Genomic DNA, 6,130 nt, shown 5'->3' with positions numbered 1-6,130 from the left:
GACCGTGACTCTATGTTAACTCATTTACTTGACCACTAGGCCTAGCTAATAAAATTATCCGAGTATTTGAGACCTTAGGAATGTTTTAGGCAGAGAAAGGCTTGCTCACTTAAACAACAAAAAACACTAGTGCGAATACCAAGGAAATGGAAGCAAAAAAAAACAAAAAACATAAGTGCCACAAATGAAAAATCTTACACTGCAAGAGAAATCCTGGCTTGAATTGGTACTTCACTCACATGTATTGTCTATGGTACTAGAGCCCTAGAGGTTCCCAGTGTAGGCGCTTTTCCTTGAGAAGCAAAAAACCCCGGACATACAAAATAAGCACACACGTGACATGATTGTGGCCCAAAGTAAAAAAGTAATAATAAAAAAATAAAAAAATAAAGAAAAATTAAAAGACTTCCATTGAGCTTACAGTTAACATTTCAATCTTTTGTTTGCAGTTGTGAGAGCGAGTTGGCTAATCAAAGCTGAAAAGCATAATTAGGGAATCTTGCATTTAGATAATCTTCTTAGCTTAGCTAGTACTAGAGTAGTTGTTTTAACCTTAGTCATAGCTAACCAATTGATAGACTCACCCATAAGCTCAAAACTGTTGATTAATTAATTTACTCAAAGTGCAATTTATTTGTCCTTAATGGCAGTCTAACATTTCATAAATCTTGCATTTACTCATTTCCACATGTACTTTACATTCCCTTCATGATTTATGGCAGTATAATTCCGCTTGCTAAAACAGTGACTTTGCCTTGCAGATTCAAATCTAGATGCTCTACAACATGGACATACCAAGATTCAACTCAATAGCTTCCGAGGACGGAATCTACATCAGGAAGGGGGGCAATGTTAACCCTTCTGGCTCACGGACACCCTATCGCCTACGATGGACACCGTAACCGTATTATTTATTTAAGTAGAGTCAGGCACCGGGCTTGTCGGTCCAATAGGGAAAGGTAGAGTGATCACCGATGAGAGGCGCACTCTAACACGAACATGCTAGGGTTAGTTGGCTAAGCATGGGTGCCCAAGTGTGAATGGGGTGAGCTCACATAAAAGCCAATTAAACCTAAAATTGAGTCATTCTCTCATTGTGCAATAGAAGCTGCTCTTGCTCCATCTCCACCTTCTCCTTCACCATCTCCTTGTGTGTGTGCGTGTGAGAGAGAGAGAGAGTGTGAGAGTGTGTGTGCGATCGAGCGTTGCAGCGGCACGACGGCGGCGAGGCAGTTGAGCACGGCGTAGCGGCATCTCCCTCTTCTTCGCGGCGCGGGAATCCTTTATTCGCAACTACGCAGGAAGGTGAGTGACACACCGTTCTTCCTTGTGAGCTTGTCTGTTGTATGACTGTGTGCTAGGAGCCTTTGTGGCTCGCACACGGCGCGTAGCAAGTCCCTAGCCTTGACAGTCATCAGCTTGAGGATCTTGAAGAAAATTTTCTTGATCATTCAGGCCCTCAAAGAATAGTGTATCTAAACTTTGTAGATGCTCATGCACATCCACACACTATGAATCCTAGTGTATGCACAGACCTTGTGAATCCTCATGCCTTTCTTGACCCTGTAAGTCTTCAACTTCAACCTTCATCATGAGATCTACAATCCTCAAAAAATAGTGTATCTAGACCTTGTAGATGCTCATGCACATCCACACACTATGAACCCTAATGTGTGGACAAACCTTGTAAAAAACCTCATGCCTTTCTTGACCCTATAAGTCTTCAACTTCAACCTTCATCATAAAATCTCCAATCCCAAGTTTTGCATAGACTTCCCAAACAACTTCTTTATCATGTTTATACTGTAATAGCCTGCCATCCTCAAGAAAGCACTCATGGATAATAGTTTCAAGCTTAGCCTTAATCTGATTGCAAACCTCTACATAAGTAGGCACATTACCACAATGCTTGGATGCCATCGTTCACGGATGATGGAAGCTTTAAGCTTTCTCCAGTTATGCAGATTTTGTTGTTAAATTTTGTGGACTCTCTCAATGAAATTTAAGATCACAAACCTGTCAAACATTAGAATGCAATTCTCTTTTTCCATTCCATGTACCTCTAGTTCCTCTTCATAGCACTGCAAGTAACTTGCAGTATCATAGTTGTTTCCTTTATGCAACCCCTCAATTCTTTTTTCACATGCCTTCCTCTCTCTTTCTCTTTCGGGTAATGTGTATGTTGTGTGTTAGGGTACAATATTTTGGTTCTCAATACATTTGGCATATGTAAGACCTATTTGTTAAGACATATTTAAAAGAAAAACGTGTAGAGTACAAGGAGGGATTCTATTTTATGGGCACCTTAGCCTGTCAAATTTCAAGAATTTTTCACTTTTGGTAATTTATCTTGTTACTTTAAAGGAAATCCCAATATTTTCCAATAAAAAACAAGTAAAGAAGGGTAAGATTCTTGCCAAAAAAATCAACCTTGTCCAAACCTCATCACAATAGGGCACACAGTCTTCAACAAAGACCTACTGTAGATTGATGAGTTATAAGCATGCATTGCATCTCAAGGTACAATGGGTTGACGGATGGTCATGCGGGAGACTTTGAGCATGGAAAATAAACTTAGACATGGGCATAGGGATAGAAGGAGTGTGAGTTTGAGTCGGTTTATTACTTGGTGAGCAAAAGATCCTTTTTTTAAATAAGGCCAGAGAATTGAGCCACTTGGATCTGTCGTAACCATAGATCCCCAATCAAAACCAAGTAAAAAATAAAATAAATTAAAAATAGCAAGATTTTTGCCTCATGCACGACTCCGCACTATGTCTCTCTAGACTCCAAACTGCGTGCTTTTTTTCAAGGATTTATATTTGCAAACTAGATTGGTTGAAAGCCAGAAGCAAAGCCAGTGACGACACCCCACACCTTCCAGTTAGTCGACGTCAGTAGCAGGTATCTTTATCTCTTAATTCCAAAAACGAGTGTTTTGCCTTTATGTGATCACACACTGCATACATTCATAACATTCAATAGCGTGTTTCCTTTGCTTCTCTTGAGTAAATTCAGTGATCAAAGCACTCCATAAGAAAAGGAGGTAAGAAGGGAGATTCTATTGAGCACTTTGTACCGGAGGAAGGGAGGCAAACTTTGCATACAGGTCCATATTAGGATGTTTGCGAGACCCTTTAAATTCATGACGAGACAAAATGTTGCACGTGGGACTGCCTTGGTTGACATGTATGCCAAATGTGGTGTACTTTAGAAAGAACCTTTGCTTCTTGACAAGTTTCTTGTCCAAAACATCATCTCTTGGAGCACATTGTTGCAGCAGATGAGGAGCAATGACATGTCTCCATGTGCAATCACCTTTGAAGGCATGTGACACTATGCAATATGCTCATATGGGCCAGAATATACATGGTGATGGTATTGTTTGTCAAGGGTTGTTTCAAAATAACATAGTTCTTAGCACTACCTTGGTCAACATGTATGCCAAATGTAGTGTACTTGAAAAAGCACAAAGCTTGCATAGGAGTTTCTCGTATGATGTCAACTCTTGGAGTTCATTGATCGGGGATATGCCAAACATGCACAAGGCCATGAAAATTTGGGCTATTCTCAGCAGATGCAAAGAAAGGGAATTTAACTTATATCAATTGCATCAAGGGAATTTAACTTATGTCAACAGATTCTTGTCCAGAATGTCATCTCTTGAAGTGCATTGATTGTGGGATATGCCCAACAGAAATAAGGCGAAGAAGACTTGGATTTTTTTTAGTAGATGCAGAGCGAGGGCATTCGATGACAAAAGATAGCAACTTGGAAGTGCTAGAGGAGCTTTCTATCTAGAATGTCATCTCTTGGAATGCATTGACTGCAGGATATACTCCACAGGGGTAGGGACAAAAAGCTTTGGGTTGTTTTTAGTGGATACAAAGTAAGGGCATTTGTCTAGATGCAATTATCTATGCTTGTATGTTGAAGACATGTGGCACAAGGCAAAACGCCCATATGGGAAATGTAATTCATGTGATGAAGTTGTTAGTCACGAATTGTTGAAACAAAATTTTGTGCATGGAACTAGCTTGGTTGACATGTATGCCAAATGTGGTGCACATTAGAAATCACCTATGCTTCCTAGCAAGCTTCTTGTTCCAAAAATCATCTCTTGGAGCACATTATTACAATTGATGAGAAGCATTGCGGCTGCTGCAATATAGTTTACAGAATGAGGTAAAAGTTTGGTTACACAATTTTGAGGAGTTGATGCAGACACAAAACCTAGGGGTGGTTTTGGACTACAATCATCTGAAGCAAGCTTTCCTAGCACCATATCAATCCATCGAAGTACCAGATGAAGTTTGGCATGAAATTCTGGGATACACTCAAAGGGCTAATCAAAGTGTTGATGATTTTTTCATGCAGCTCACCCATTTATGGGATAAATGGGCATGGGCTTTGGGAAACCAGATACCTCCATCCATGTTAAAAAAGGACCATTTTGTGGAAACCCTAAAAGAAAGCTTGAAGTTCAAAGTTGAGCTGAAAAGGGCCGTCACCTTCGAGGAGGCAATTGTCATTGCCAGAGAGAAAGAATGGAAAGCTCAAAGGCTTAATGAATATGGGAAAGCAGTCCCTGAGCAAAATAATGGTAGACAAAAGGAGGAGAATGAGGCAAAAGCTTAAGACCAACCTGTTCAAAGGGCTACTAGTATTGAGCAATTACAACAAAATATGCAAGACATGCTGACCAAGATGCAGGAATTACGACTTAGTGTTGGTGGTGGTGGAGGTGGTCGTGGTCGTGGACGTGGTAGAGGGATCGATAAGGCATGTGAATCTCATCCTAATGCTAACCACGGTCGTGGGCAAGGTGGTTTTGAGCCGCAGAGGAGGTTCATTTCTACTTGTTATAATTGTGGTGAGCTTGGTCACATCAGCACTTATTGTCCAAAGACAACATGGATGGGAGGGGATATGTTTCCACTTCCTCAACATATTACTAACACAGGTAATGATTATGCATTGGATATACGGAGAGATCAAGGTACTGGATAGGAAAATCAAGCCTCAACCTCTGGTGGTCTTCTGGGTATGGCGCAGGTAGAAAAGAAAGACGCAGATGTGTTGCTAGTAGGCAAAAGAGAGAGGGAAGGCTATGCAGCACCAGGGCCTAGTAGAAATAAAGGGTAGGAGAAGGAGGGTGAGGATGCAAAAGCCAAGAGAAAGAGAAAGCCTTGTAGACAATTTGAAGTGGCAGATTTGCCTTTGGGAGAAGGCCAAACAACTTACAGTTTAAAGGAAGACTTTATTGGGAGGAAAGTAGATTGTACTTTTGGACAGTTGATGAATATGGTGCCCAAACTTAAAAGGCAGTGGAAGTCACTAGTGAATCCAAAAAAAGATCATGAACAAGTCAGAGTGTTGTCCGTGGGAGAGTTAACCGGCATTTGTCCTTTGGTGAACACTTGGCACAAAGGTGTGGGCATGGGAGAAGCCTACATTGATGGAGGTGCTCAAGTTGTGTGATCACATAGTCATGTATCGAGAGACTGAGTCTCATTACATGTGGAAGCTCTGGGTTTTGGATTCAACTAGCAAACCATGCGAAGTTCAAATGTTTGGGGATGATCAAGAATTTGGAAGTTGAAGTCTTTAACATGAAAGTTATGGTGAACTTTCATGTTATTCCAACTGGTCTTCGAGCCTTTCCTCTCATTTTGGTATGACCTTGGTTGAGAGTTTTTGGCGCCGTGCAAGATTGGGACAGGGGCACAATTGGTGTGCATGGCAAGAAGGGTGAAAAGAGGGTGTTTGATATGACTACCAAACAACCTATGGCACTTGAAGATGTGAGTGAGAATGATGAGTCCAAAACTACTAGTGAAGATAGTTTTGAAGACTCAAAAATTAGCACTAATTCGAGTTCCAGTGATGAGGGTGAAGTGCCATTCTTGTTGTTGGACGAGGAACAAAGAAAATTTACTGAAGTACTGCAATTATCAGGGAATATAAATGCTTCAAGCCGTTTAGAGCAACTTGAAGAGTTGATGCAACCTAAACAGGAACTGCCAGTGAAGAAATAGTTGATTCAAAATATGATGAGTACTAATTTGACACAAGAACAATGAAGGGAGTACTTAGCAATGTGGGGACAAGTTTCCAAATATTTTCATTA

The sequence above is a fragment of the Adiantum capillus-veneris genome, chromosome 8 (assembly GCF_014529385.1).
Source record: "Adiantum capillus-veneris isolate H3 chromosome 8, ASM1452938v2, whole genome shotgun sequence".
NCBI lineage: Eukaryota > Viridiplantae > Streptophyta > Polypodiopsida > Polypodiales > Pteridaceae > Adiantum > Adiantum capillus-veneris.
This window is presented reverse-complemented; position numbering follows the sequence as displayed.